Source organism: Cupressus sempervirens, chromosome 3 (genome assembly GCF_028749045.1).
Source record: "Cupressus sempervirens isolate cs-2001-9-10 chromosome 3, ASM2874904v1, whole genome shotgun sequence".
NCBI classification, from domain to species: Eukaryota; Viridiplantae; Streptophyta; class Pinopsida; order Cupressales; family Cupressaceae; genus Cupressus; species Cupressus sempervirens.
In genome coordinates this window covers 458,990,834-459,006,908 of record NC_143120.1, presented here as the reverse complement: position 1 = coordinate 459,006,908, position 16,075 = coordinate 458,990,834, and the positions used below count along the sequence as shown (strand labels likewise).

Here is a 16,075-nt window from a genome sequence, read left to right as displayed (position 1 = left end):
ATAACAAAAAATAAAATTCCGCAGATGCTAAGAAAGGTAGCAACAACCCTCTTCTTCATCACTCTTTGCGAAATAGCTTTCAATGATGGAGATTAGGGCAACCGGCGCAACGGACAATGCGATGAACTGCTTGTTGCTCTCACTCTCATCGGCCACAGATCTAAGCTTCTTCAATGCTTTCAATTGAAATGATTTCATGTCTTGCAACAATTTATCGAGGCAATCTACATCAAGTGGCGACTGGGGCATAGAAATCTGTTGGACTCCTATAGAGGAGTTGAGAATGCACCGGTATTGGATGAGATGGCATAGTGTGTGGTTTGGTGTGAGCTCGATTTTTTGAAGGGGTTGCTTTGTGAGAGGCCAGGTGTTGTTCCCCATTGCGAACATCCACTTCTTAATGCTCTGCCTGTCATAGGTCACACCAGTGTAGAGCGTGATGGGGTCATTCATTTATTGAACTGTCTCTAGATGGTCCCTTGTGTTTAATAGGTTTTGCAATAGTGGTGAACCTAACAAATGTTATCTCGTGTGGTAAGTCTCATTTAAGAGGGTTGTTGTGGGTGATGCATTGTCATCTATTGGTCTTGCCCCTGTTGTCTGCTCTATTTTTTCATCCATGGAGTCCCTCTATCACCTGTTCTTTGAGTGCCCTTTTGCTATTCATGTTTGGTCCATATTTCTTGGGTCCCCCCTTAGTTGGAGCACTTGTCTTGGCCTCTCATGGTTTGAAATACTTGTTGGTTTCATTGATTTCTTTGATGACAAGTTTATCCTTTTTGGTCTATTCTGTTTTGTGAAATTATTTGGCTGTTATGGAGTAAAAGGAACGAGGATATATATTAAGGTATAAGGAGCCTTACTGAGTTTAATCATAAACTCACAGTCTTATATAATGCTACATGTGTCTGTTGTGTTGGATATACCGAAGAGCCACCAATAGTGAGATTGCACCAAAGCCTTTGCTAGGAGGTCTTGGGGCAGTAAATTAGGTATGTTTTGTATACTCAAAATTCTTTCCTATATTAATCATGATAATAGTCCTAATATAAAGCATAATTTGATAAAGTTTTGAATCTTATACTTAGTTGATTTTTCAACAGCTTTCTCTGACAATTGGTATTATGCTGGCATATCTATTTGGTTTGTTCCTTTCATGGTGTCCTCTTGTAGTTGCAAGTACCCTTTATTTAAGCTTTTGCTGGGTGAATTAAAAAAAAGAAATTAGATTTTTAACTTTTATGAAAGAAATGATAGGTTGACAACTTTAGCTGGGCAGGTATGATCCCTTGTGCTCTTTTGGTATTCAATCTCTTCTTCATCCCAGAATCCCCTAGATGGTTGGTGAGCATATTTCACATATAGATACATTTTGAAATGATATTATTTAATTTTTGCCTACAATTTTAAAATGACATATACTATACAAAGAAACTTATTTGGTAAATTTATGATTACTTGAGTGCAGGCAAAAGTTGGTAATGATAATTTTGAAGCTTCACTACAAGCACTCTCAGGATTTGATATTGATGTCTCCCTTGAAGCAGTTGAAATCAAGGTGCTATGATTTCTCCAAAATGAACTGCATTTTTTTTGCCTGTTCCATTAATTGCATCATCAAACTTCTTAATGTGTTTTCAATATTCTACTAGTTTGAGGAGTCATCTGCTTTTCTATAGATTTTGCTTGTTTTTTAAGCTTTTCCTATTGTGATTGGGATTTAATTGTCTATTAGTTAATGTCACCTCTAAAATGATAGAAGCTTGTCTAACTAATGGAAATATTATGAGGTCTAGAGCGTCATGGAGATGAATAGTCAACAAAGTAGAATCAAATTATGTGAGCTCTTTGAGCAGAGATATGCCCTTCCTCTCACTGTAAGTTACATTTTAAGTTTTCCCCTTTTGGCCAATTTACCCAAGCAAGTTTATAGGTCAACAACTACTTCATTCTTCCAAAATGGGAAAAACTCACAATTTTGTATGCTGATATTGTCTTGAAATGGGACATTGTAGATTGGTATTGGGTTGCTACTTTCAGCAATTAAGTGGAGTTAATGGTATTATGTTTTACAACACTTCTATTTTCAAATCTGCTTGTGAGTTCTAGCCTATAGGTATCTAAAGTTGAGGTTCTATATCATGTCCTTATTAATGTTCAATTTTATCATATTATAAACTATCGAAACTATAGCACACTTTGCTATAGCCTTTGGCAACAGAGAATTATCTCAGAAATTTAAAGTCAACGAGATGGAAGTGATTTTGGGTTCATAGTGTCTATGTCAATCTTGTTTCTTAAACAAAGCACTAAGCTACAATTTGTGCTATCCTCAAAATTGCAGGGATTTCATATGCTAGTGCTGCATCACTTGGACTTGGTGCCGTTCAGGTTTAGTTATTTTCTTGAAAACCTACATGAATTTGTTTATCATGATTTAGTCTCATGTTTCCTATGAATAAAGGATAATGTTACAAGTGCTCACAATTGGGCTTATTGTATGCCAAATGGACAAAGCTAGTCGACGTATTCTCCTTATGGTGAGAAAAATCTTGCAGTTATCACAATTTTGTATTGTGTCATTTGGGAACATAGATTCAATGGTGGAGAGAACTAACATGTTTTATTGTTTTGTCAATAGGCCTCATCAGGAGGCATCGCCATATGTCATTTTCTTGTTGGCCTCTCATTTTACTTGAAGGTAGTGTCACTAAAAGCCATATATGTCATTTCCTTCTTGGTCTCTCATTTTACTTGAATGCAGTGTCTCTAAAATGCCTAATGGTTGATTTGAATTTCTATGAAAAACATGCCTTCACTTTCTGCTGAACACTTATTTGGTGGTATTATATGGTGCCTGATGGTATGAAATTTCTTGGCTGTCCAAAGCTAATTTCTAGTTTGCTCTTATTGCAGAGCCATATAGAAGGAGCTTCTCAATATGAAACATTCTTCAGTGTTTTAGCTTTAACAAGTTTGTTGGTAAGTTGGAAATTAAAACTCAAATATGAATATAGAAATCGAAAGTAATAGAACTCTTAAGTACCATAGCTTTTAGGATTTTCTCCACATACCAAAACTTGTATGCATTAACTAGATATTCTTTGTCACGTCATTCTCTTGTCAACTTAAATGGGGTGCCTAGTGTTAAATCCTTCTATTTGCTTATGTATTGAGAAGGCCAAGGACTAGTCGACAAAGAAGTCAAAGAAAATGACCTACATCATTAAGCCCGGGGATAAAGAACATTGAGAATAATGTGCTACTATTCACATTGTTAATCTCTAATATAATTGTTTCTTGTTATGTAGGCCACAATTTTTTATATTTTTTTTATGTATTTCAAAATGTGGGCACTTCTTTCAAAATATAGCTATATGGGATTAAATGATTGCTTTATAAATTGTGTCAACTATGGTGAAACTTTTACCGTGTTATATATATATATATATATATATATATATATATATATATATATATATATATATATATATATATATATATATATATATATATATATGATGATGATGATGATGATGATGATGATTCTTCAACTACTTTTTGACCTCTGTTGCAAATCTTCTCACCATATATATAGTAAATGTGCCTTCATTTGAGTGTAAGAATGCTCATATTCACCTCTTGATAATTCATTTTGACTTATAATTGTTCAGTTCGGAGTAGGCTTACCATGTAATGGCAAGGCATTATCCATGGTTGCTTCAATTCTCTTTCTCAAGTGAAAATAATTTTGTCAATTTTAAATTTTCATAAGCAACATGTTTCAACAATTCTTTGCAATTCTTATCGCTCCCTTAACCTTTCTCAATAAATTGAATGGCCTCTCTATAAAGGAAGGGTTAACATATGCAACTGTATCAAGTTTTTTCCTAGACCATACACCCTTCTTATTAAAGAAAGTAGAAGAGTCCATTAAATAAATGGAAGTCAACTTTATGAAAATGCTAAAAGAGGAACTCCTAAAAGCTTGCATTGCAACAATAAAGAAACTTGAAACATAGAAATTGTTTAAATTGATCTTAGTAGGCATTCTGAGTTTATGTTTTCTGTTGACAAAACTTTCTTAGGAACTCCGTCTCCCTCTGACTAGATTTTCTTTAAATAATAAAAAAATTTCCCCTTTGCCCCCTTTGACTCAAATTAAATCTTTGTTTCACCAAGGGGAATGATCTTATCTCATGTGTAGTTGAGAATTGTGCAACAGGCTCAAGGGAAATGATCTTATCGCATCTTTTATCAGCTTTGTGCAGGGGCTTCTCATGCTTTGAGAGGTATATTATCATTTTAAGAAGGGCCATGGCTGGGGGTTATGTGGGATTTAGCTACTTTTCAAGATGTGTCTAAGGTTCTTTTTAATTGTTTGAACTTGAAGTAAAAGCATTATGGCAGTTAGGTCTGAAGTGTAAACCTACGGTATGCTTGAGAAGTTACAAATTTTACAGCTACCTAAAATATGAATTTAATTGTTGCTAAATAGTTGTTTTCATTCAAAAGGATATGATTTGGCAAGGACACATTCAGAGCCATGTAACCTATTGGAAATTTCAAAGTGATTTGCTAAGGCAGCTCAGCTAATGACTTTGGAAAGTGTTGCAGTGATGTTCTGAATCTGCTGAATGTTTATTGTTTGTTGTTGGAAAATAATAATGGATCCTGTATCTTGCTTTTCCTAGACTTGTAGTGTATTGTAATCACTTCTTGTGGATCTCAAGTCAATAACAGTAAGGAAATTCAGTGCTTTTATAAGGAATGAAATCCTTCATTGGTCTTGTTCACTTGAAACTTTATCAGATCCATACAAAATGGTGTCAGCTAGATATCAATTTCAGCATGTAGATTCAAAACTTTGTAGTTGGTAAAATGGTAATCATTAGAATAAAAAATTGCTTTATGAGACTACCAGTATTGCGTAGAAGTGGTTAACAAAATTACTTGTTATTGCTTGACATTTATAGATGAATATTAATAGATTAAAGTTGATACATGCTCTTTGGAGAGGCAATTGATTTAACAATAACTGTATTTTATATATATATATAGTGGATACCACCATTTATGGGATTTTATCTGATGCAAGAACTAAGCAGTGTTTGTATGTGTGAATGGATCATTAATGGTGTCTGATTCCATGTAATTAGCAAGAATTATGCATTGGTAAGAGAGTGTGTTACAAGGTAATTATTTGCAGTGAACTGATGGGTTTTAGATAGTATATTTATCATATATGCTTCAAAATGATGCCCTAATAAAAACAGATGTGTGGTGCATAAAAAGCTATGGAAACTTATGTGAATTGTCAAAGCCGTCAGTGACTCAATACTGAATTGAACTTTATACATTAATTCCCTATTTTTCTTAATCCTATGCACATTTTCCAAAAGCTTTGTTATTTTATAATCACTATGAATTGTGGCATATTTTGAGAGTAGATGAGGCATGCATATTATGTTTACAAAATTATTATTCACATATGAAACTTAAGCTTATTTTGTTTGCTGCACATAGAGATTCTTTGTGATCAAATTGGTCTTCAAGTTGTGGTGTTTGTCAACTTCTATTGGATGGTTTCATATATGTTTGGGATGCTTTCAGAAATTCCCTACTTGTTGATACATTACATGCAATATATATGCCCTAGATAAAAGCTTGCCATATATTGATCTTATGTACGAGCTGTTCAAATAAGGGAAATATTTCTTAGTAGAGTGGTCCTTGTGTTCTATATTTTTGCACCTTCATTTATATACCATTTTTTTGTGTTGGATATAAGTATCAAATGACATGTTTCTTGATAGAGTTTCATGAAACTATTGTAAACGTGCATTACTTTGTTGTAGTCTTGTTCACGGTCTCTTATGCTTAATATTCAAGGCATTTGTGGACAATAAAGTTTTGAAATTGGTTTTTAGATCACACTACCTTCCACATCTAGACAAAGAGGATAGAGGTGGAGAAGATGCTCACTTTATCCTTACAAAGGAACAAGCTATTGGGGTTGCTGATGGAGTGGGAGGGTGGGTAGAAGTGGGCATTAATGCAGGAGATTATGCTAGAGAACTCATGGAAAACGTTGTTGTTTCCATTAAAGGGGAGCCTCAAAATTCAATTGATCCTATTAAGGTGTTAGAGAAGGCCTATTTGAGTACAAAGTCACAAGGATCCTCTACTGCTTGTATTTTAGTACTTTCAGATAAGGTAACAGAAAATTCTCGAGTATCCTACATTGTTATATTATCCTACATATCATTTTTAGTTTTTGTCATAAATGTTCAGCATCTTTTATTCATAAAATTGTTTGTAGATTCGAATCTCCGAGATACTTCTAAAGCAAAAGTTGCTCATAGCTAGATTTATTGATATAGACTCATTTACTTCTTCTTGGTTCTAAGTAAGTTTTCTTTTATACCTGAATATCTATATTTTCATTATTTTTTATTTCTAGGGATTGCGTGCAACAAATCTAGGTGATAGAGGATTCATTGTAATAAGAGGTGGGCATACACTATTCAAGTCCCCTATTCAACAACATGGCTTTAGTTGTTGTTTTCAGCTTCAAAGTGGTGATGGTGCCGATCTTTCAAGTTCTACTCAGGTAATGGAAGCATTTATTATTTGCCTTTTGATTCATTGCATTAGACTTGTAGCTCTACTTGTACACTTGATATTTAATTAGAGTAATTTAAACCTATTTGGGAAGCATGCTTGCAAACCTTCACCATTAATGTGGCATATGGAGATGTTATAATTGCTAGTATGGATGGACTATTTGACAACTTGTATGATGGTGAATTGAATGCACTGGTCGTTGAGGCTATAGGAGATAACTTTGTACCTCAGACAATTGCCAAAAATATTGTTGTATCTACAAGGTAGCGTGCACTAGACAAAGATAAAGATACTTCTTTCTGATGCTGCTCAAAGAGCGGGCTATTGGTATAAAGGGGGGAAGTTGGATGACATAACTGTTGTTGTTTCATATGTCACAGCTATACATTGAAGAGTTGTGTTTTCTTTAAAAGTGAATATTCACAATGATCAAGTGTCTTGTATGTAATAAACTCTGGAACTCCCAGTTTGTCTAACATTTCCTTGAGGATTCCAATTGCTTGCTCCAATTCCCCAACAAGGGACAAATTGTTAATCAACGAGTTATAAACCATGTTACTTGGAGCAAACCCTTTAACAATCATTTCCTTGTAAATCTGCATGGCATTGATAGTCCTACTTTGCAAATAGAGTCCTCAGATTAGATAATTGTAAGTATGTGCATTTGGAGTGCATCCATAGAGGTCCATCTGATGAAATATTTTGAGATCATCATTCATGTGCAAGGACTTGGCATAAACTTTAATCATAACATTAAGGGTGAAAATATCAAGAGCAACATTGTCATCGATCATTTGCTTGAAAAGAGCTCACACATTCTGCATATGCATGTGGCTGATATAAGAATTGTTATTGTTTTTCTTATTGACAAGAGCATTGAGTAATAGATTGTACATTTTTTGAGAGGGCTTAAAATCTAGGGTTTTCCACATGTGCGTATACACACTAATTGCCCTACTCAACCAGCTAGACAATTGCAGCTTTCAGGTTCACATTTGTCTATTTTAGTTTTATTATTTTTACTATTTTGAAAAGAAGCATATCTCTATCATTTAGTTTTATTATTTTTATCATTTTTAGATGAATCATATCTCTATCAAAATATATTTTTAATGTAGTATTTGTAGAATGCTTGAGCACAGAGTTAGAAAATCGTGCACTGATATTCTATGGCTAACACCTACCAGCACCAAATTTGTTTTAGGCTTAAAGCTTTACTTGTCTTGCCTTGTAGATTTGTAGGCATATACCAATTGCTGCTAATTCAACTAACATTAATTAAATGAACTTTAACATTCATTTCAATCCATTACAGATGCATCAGGAACATAAATTATTTTTGAATATAATACGTTTGTACAAAGAACTAACGAAAGAATCGTTGGAGAAAAATATTAGATGGCTGCAAGTGAAAAAAGTAATTGTGAACAACATTGAAGGTTTAATTACAGATTTTCAAGCTTATTATATTTCCAAAGCAACACTGTAGGCAAGGAAGACATCACTTATAAATTAAAACTTAAAACATGGTAAATTATATCTAAGGATGGTAACAAAAATGGGTCAAGTTTGTAATTTCAGCATAATGAAATTCATTTCCAATGAGTTGTAGATATAGGGAAAAGTATTGCTTTGGCATTCAGTACTTAATTGTTTATGTGCATTGAAGGTTGATTTCAAGGATAAATATACAGAGTTGTATAAAGTAAGAGACCTAAAGAGAATCAGACTTAGGCCGGACAAAGTCCTTGCCCTAAAATGAATTTCTTCCTTGTAGAGGCTAAAGCATAAAGATTCTTTTCTCCCAAACCTTAGAAAATTAGAAAACTTGTCTCTTTGATGAGAGGTAGATTAAATATTTAGGATTTCCCAATGTATAGGGAGAAAAGAATAGTTACACAAGCTTACCACATAATCTATAGGTGAAATCCACCATATATGCATGCCTGTAGCATGCTTCAAAACTTTGTCAACAACAACATCATGGGAAACAAGGTCTCACTACAAACTTCTTTGGCGTTGAGAGCACTAATACAAAAGGATTATAGTCATCCAATAATAATGTTGACTGTGTGAGGACTACTCAAAGGGTCAGGAACTCCAATTTAAGTCATTCTAGAATTCATGATATTGGAGCAATACACAACATACAACACAATTTGGGTGATTTGATGGTCATTTCAAACTGTTATAACAATTTACAATCTTAGAGACAATAGACAAGTTCTGTCAATCATGTTGTTGGTATTAATTTCCTGAGAGAAATATTTGTTGTTGTCCATGAATTCAACGATTATAGAAAAAGAAAAATACTATAGAAAATAAACAAAATTGCCATCTGGAATTTGTGGGAGGGTGTAGAGAGTTAGATGCATGGAAAAAGTCTTGGGACTTGCCCAAAATTGGTGGTGAGATCAATGTTATTAACTACTGACTATTGTCATTACCTCCTAACCGCCACTTATGTTTATATTTGTAAAATATTTATAGAATTAGGTATTGGGTAAACCATTCTCAGTCTAAAAGAATGAACTTTTAAAATCCCAATGATGGAGGCCAGAGTAGCTTTTCGAATGCTCACATTTTCTACATAAGGTGGTAGATGAGGAATCTGCATAAAAACTCTAATATTGATGCTTTGATTGGACTAGCTATAGTGCTGATTTTATCTATTTTAGTCACCGATCACTTGTAACGACTCATTGAGTGAATTTTATATTTATGCGAAAGAATGGGTAGTTGAGATATTTTCATTGAACCAATGCAGCTATTCAGGTAGGAAGCTTTCTATTTTCTCTAATCCTAGTTGTCTGCATGTAGCTGAATATAGATGGCTTGGTTTGTTTAATTCATTTGCTATGCTTACAAATTCCTTGATGTGACAGGTTAGATTCAATGATCCAAATATATACAAACCACATTTTGATACTATGTAGTTTGGGAAAGATAATGCTATTGCTCGTCATGGCATCCATGGTTTGTATCATCTATTTAACATTGAGATTTCTAGAAAACTATTAGTAGAGGGTGAGAATACAATGTATCTTACATAGAGAAAATCCACTAGCCATTTTGCTGGTGTAATGTATGATTATCTTTGATTGGAAGAAGTTTCTTCATAAAATCCTTATTAGAAAGAGGAATACATATTTAAAACTTCCACATGTAAATATTTATTATATTTATCTGGAAATAGGAGGATGTTATTGTTGTTTCTAGACACAAGAAGAGACACATTAACACTTCAACGTGTACTTGTAATTTTGTACATGTCTAATATTGATTTTGAATTATATAAATTTGTTTATTATTTTTCAAGTAATACTTGACATTGGAGATGTAAGTTCCATAGTTTTTATATTATAAAAAAGAGCTTCTGAAAAAGATAATGTATTGACATATTTTATTAAGTTTTTCCTCTTTTTCTAAATCTAAATCATCATCTTTTTGACAATATCCTCCATTCATACATTTAAACTTATATTACATGTTCAAACAAAAATGCACATTGCTACAACATATGGATAAAATTAACTACCATTTAATAATATAAATGTTCTTATTAGTTCTCTTTCTTGGTCATGGCTAATCCTGCCCAAGCTCACCACATAATAGACATCTTGAGTAGTACATCAGAGGTCAATACTCCACAGCCATCTATTGGATCTAATGTGTCTATCAATTGAAATGGGTATCCCCAAACTAAAATCCAAAATCTTACCAATTGTGCTTTTTTGAATTGTGCTAAACTTTTTGCACAAATGACAGTGGCAAGTATGCATACATGTGATGTTCAAGAATTTGAGATCATCAGAGTGGAGGAAGTTATGGACAAAATCAATAGACAACAACTCAACTATTATAGCTATTGCACATATCTAAGGGAGATTCATGCTGATGAGTATTATAGAGAAGGAAATGCACCCATTATTCGGCGTGCATTTCAAGACTATCTTAATTGTCCATAGAACACAATTTTCTTGTCTTGTCCTCTATTGGTGTTTATCGATGAATTATCTTATATAACTTTTTACAAAATAGAGGTTTTTGGTACTATTCCTATTATTGTAATCAACGAAACCGTCTTTTGTTCATCCTCTATTATATCAAATGTTGTTTTAGGTTTAACTTCTAAAAACTAATTCTATTTTGAATACAATTGTGTCTTACATGCATCTCTGACACTCATGTATTTTTCTTCTTTATTTACCCCTACATAATTGAGATTTTTCAAATAGACACCACATTTGTTTAATTATATAAAGTGGGCTAGAATCTCTAAAAGATAACCCACATATGTTTGGCTACAATGGCCTTTTTTCGTAAGGTAATGTTGTATACCAAATTCAACATAACACATATTTATGCATCTTTAAACACTCCTACCTATATGTTTATGTTTTTTTCTGTTCTTTTTTGTAAAAATTTCAATTGTTACCCTAACTTTAATCTAAAGTTGTCCTAACAGCAAAGGGCGTCAAATTTAATACATCCTTGCTACCGACTCCGTTCTAAAAATAGTAACCTATAGTCAGAACACTCATAGTTCAATGAATCGACAAATCATAGCAAGTGTCAAAAATGGTGATCCCCAATGCTCTGGGAAGATCCTTCATGGCTGCAACAAAGGCATCCTGTGCGGCTTCATAAGCCCAAGTTTTGCAGCCGCATGATGGACATGCCCAAGTCCACTATCACATCGCCCTCAAATGAAGAACTCGTAATGCTTTGTTCGAAACTCCTCACGACGGGGACAAACACGATTGCCAGAGCATATCCAGGTGTCTGTAATTATACAGGTGAACTTGTTTTCCTCTTCCCTTGAGTTTATTTCCTAAATGACTTTGTCAATAACAGAAGGCCCCATGCCCTTTTCCATCGCTTCCACTGTATTTTCAGTGCCTTCAATAATTAGAAATTCAAAGGGAACATATATCATTATTTATTGTTATTGTTATTAGAGAAGGAATTCAGAGTGTTATCTTTGAGCACGTACTTATGATTGTTGTCAGGATTGAGAGAAGTGATGAGGAATCCATGGGAGACGAGCTTCCAGGTGAGTTGCATCATGGGTTGATTAATGTGACCCTGTGCAGGAAAAGAAATGAGAAGCGTGTAATGAGCCATCATTTAGCCTTGCACCCCTCCCAAGAGAAATACAGATGTAATATTCTTGTTACCAAAGAAGCCAAAATATGATGGAAACTAAATTGTCTTTCAATGTTTGTCGGCTTTGAGGCATCTGTATTCTCTTCTCCCATATTTTGGTGCAAATTTGTAGTATGCCCCCTCCATCAAATCTCTAGGTAAATATTATTCACCATAAACAAAGACCAGTTGTTGCAGGACTGACTTACACTCAGAGACTCCGTAGTTACCTTCCAATTTATTAACCAAACTTAGAAGCCATAGTACCAGAGGCACTTGGTAGAAAATAATGCACTACTGGCATCATAATTAGCTTCTTAGATAGTTGTTTTTCGGATAAAACATGTCTACACTTTCAAGAATAATTTTAGTTTTAATTTCAATTTACTTTGTGCATTCTCCGTCACAAATATGGAGTTGTCAATACTACAATTTGCAGTTTACGAGCAACATATCCCATCTTCATTTCGCCCTTTTCCAAATCCAATGACAGCTCTAGTTGTTCCATATCAAGATGGAGAGGAAAAACTATCACTGGCAGAAGCACTAGTGCATCCAGTTGTTGCTTGCCACTCTTAGAACCAACCTTGTTCTTCCCAATTAAAAGTCCAATAGCTACCGACGCTATATCCAACAATTGCTGCTAAGGGTTCAGGGTTTCAACCTGCAAAATGTGAGAAATAATTAATTTCAATCATCAACAACCCTAAAATCAATTTTACTATCCTAAAAAGTTGCTCGGCAACAACTATTACCGAGTGACAGTATTTGTTCGGTAGCCAAAAAAACCAAGTGGCAGGAGAGTTTACTGAGTGAGCTCAATAAATGAAGAACAAACAACTTAGTAGCCAAAGGATGCCGAGTGAGCTCGGTAGAAGAGCAACTCAGTAGCCACAGGATGCCGAGTGAGCTTGGTAGAAGAGCAACTTAGTAGCCACAAAATGGTGGAACCCGATAGAAGAAGGCACCGAGTGAACTCGGTAGCCACTGCAAAGAATGACTTCTACCAAAAACAATACCGAGTGTAGACTTATGATGTGAATATTTTCACCATTAAAACCAAAGACCCAAAGCTTGAACTACTCAACAATAAACTTATCAAATGCAAGAACAAGAAGCAATAGATTCAAGTATGCCTGCTTGATTTCTATTCAACTTTGATTCAAACTAATACAAAAATCTGGGAGTATTTGGCTTCAACCAGAAAACCCTAAAGTAACCCTAAAACTTCAAACTGGAAAAACTTCAAACTTATAGCTCTAATGGCTGCATACTACAATGCTTGGAGCAATCACTGCTTCAACAGGTTGAATCAAACAACAAACTACGAACTTACAAGATGACACAAAGAAGCACGTGCAACTACAATCACGAAATAAACTTCCTCTGTCCCTGCAACAAACTGGATCTACTGATCACTTTCTCTGCAACTTCTGAGCTCTTCAACTTCAACTTCTTGTGCTCTCTCTCTCTGACTCTTGAATGAATGAATCAAACATTCCTTTTGTCTTACTTGCAAAATGTTTTCCCCCTCATTTTCGATTTCAAAAATCTCACCTACCAAAATAAATGTTTATGACTGTTGGCGGGTCGTCAGGATGGTAGGTGGGCATTTGGCTCAAGGGGCAAACAACCTCTTGCATTAAATATTCCAACACAAAATCAATCACAACAAAATGAACCCAATACATAACAATGGAACGCCAGTCTTCAACATCTGTTATTCCCATAAACAATTTAAATCATGTTTAGATTGCAGTGCAATATAGAGAAAAAATTTGTGATGATAGGAACATTTTTCATTCTCTTCTTTCTATCTATATTCTCGTTACTTTCTACCTCTATCTAATTGAAAATAAACACTCAGTCCAGAATGTTTAGTCCATTTTTTGATCATTCTCCTACTATCGTACGTATGATTGGAGACCACAACAGACACATGTCAAAACTGTGTAACTAGAATCAATTTTCACAAAAATCAGGTTCTCTAAAGATAGCTTTGGTAAACACAATTATGTCCAGAATTGCTCCTAAAAGGATGAATCATTCTAAATTGATGCTATGGTAGCACTGTTTATCTGTGAAGATGATCTCTCAAATGCAACATCCCTAGTTTTGGCAAATAACATAGACATGTGACCTCAAAACTAAAAATCATATTGAGATACTACATAAATTTTCAATAGGCTTTAAATAAAAAATTGCAATAAACTATAATTAGTTATACTCGTTCCTCCTACCTAAATCATAAACAATAACATTAAATTCTTAATTTGCCTGCAAAAATCTACAAAAATTCTAATCAATATTAGCTAGTGCATTAAAAACTTTCAGGCCTAGTAGAGATAGTGATGCAACTACCTTTTGTTTAAAGCCCTGAGCAGTAAATGCATTTTAGGAAAAATAAATAAAATCAACATCTGGGCAATCATTTTGAGCCTCACTGCTATAACAATTAACTGCTTTGGCTTCATTCATATGATATTAAAACCATTTAAGGGCTTTTATATGTAATGAATACTTCTTCATTAATAGAAAATTTGTTTGTCTATGATTTGCTTGGTTATATCTCATTACAACTAGTGAAGAAATTTCTTTAATAATCAAAATATGGCAATTGTTGTTCCTTGCTTAGGGTATATAATTTTGTCAATACCAAAGAAATCTTATTTCACCATCTCAACAAACTAGCCTCAACTAAAAGCCATTTGCATTTAACTTTGTTGATTTGGTAGATTATAGTACCAATAATTGAACAAAAATTGTGATCTAGACACTGAAACATTAAATTAGAATAACTTATTTCTGTAAAACTCTGAAAGCACGAACACACCTAATGTGTATATAGTGCATAAATGACCATCACAACCAACACCACTATGATTGCAATTATTTCAAACTATGAATGGAGTAACTGACATATCCCCTTGAAGGGTTATCATCATCTACGAATTGGCAAGGGCATTTGTACAAAGCCTTTGATGCCACGTTTACAAGAAAGTACAAAATGTACAAGTAGACATAAGACACACGTACAATTGAAGTTATGATGATAGTTAACAACATATAGGTATAGGTTGTAAAAATATACAGTAATTTATTTAAGAGTATTAATTTTTATTTCAATTTGTAATAATGAGGATTTGATATTAATAACATATTAATTCTTATTTCAATTTTTAATAATAAGGAATTGATTTTAATAACATCAAACATTATTTGTTCATCATCCAACATTATTTATTCATCATCGATTCTAAAAACTAAGCACACATAGATTACTAAGTTTAATTTCATATATTTAATTTTAATATCTTTAACATTTATAATGCAAATAATTGCTTACTATTAGTTGCATTAGTCTTATTGATCTTCCTTAATAAGTCATATTTGCAATTATGGTAAGTCTTTAAAACTCAAATTTAAATATTTTATGGAATCTCTTATGAATGCTAAACCTAATGTACTTCAATAATGTGAATTAATATGTAAGCATATAACAAAAATAATAATGTATGGTTTGTGGTGATTGATTAGTTAAGATGATATCATCTTACTTATATGATAATTAAAAGCATTAAAATGTCTTGAAAAGGTTCCACATATCTTTAATCTAATTTGAAATCAATCCCAATCATAATTTTTTAAATTTAGAACCACTTATTATTTTTTTTTGGTTTAGAATGCCTAAGTCTCAATTGAATACTTCAACATAGAGAGGCTTTTTTTTTTTTTTTTTGTGAAAAAAGGTTACAAGTTCAAAAATTTATGTTATTCATGAGAATATATTCCCAAGAAGATTACAACCTTGCCAATAAAATGTAAAATTTTGACATACTCCATTATTTCACCTAACTCTCTTATCCTAAGATATTTGTAGTCTTTATAAGTAACAAAACAATTTTTTTCGGGGCCATACTTATAGATTCATGATTAGTTTATCATTGTAGGTACTTCAATACCATTAGCCATTACCATTGGGAGTGATTGCCAATTAGTAGGAAAATATTATTTATTCCTTTCACATAACTTGAAATGTTTTTCAATATGATTGTAAGAGTGATCCAAGGAGAAAAATATCATTGTAAGAGTGATCCAAGAAGAAAAATATCTACAAGGCGTGGACAACTATTACAAAGAACACTAATAAAATGAGTTCTAAGATTAATGCTAACTTACATGTCTCTTTCAAGTTGGAAGAAATTTGTTGGGGGATGCTTATGGTGAAATTTCTCATTTATAAAGGCGTTGCCACAAAAAAACCTCATTGGAACTTTAATGTTTCCAAAATTATACTAAT

At 33.3% G+C, this 16,075-nt stretch overlaps 2 pseudogenes; one reads left to right on the top strand and one right to left on the bottom strand.

The window, feature by feature from the left end:
* Positions 1–16,075, bottom strand: part of LOC149567077 (uncharacterized) — a 36,906-nt pseudogene that overhangs the window by 292 nt on the left and 20,539 nt on the right.
* LOC149567078 (putative protein phosphatase 2C 55) lies at positions 520–7,050 on the top strand (annotated as a pseudogene).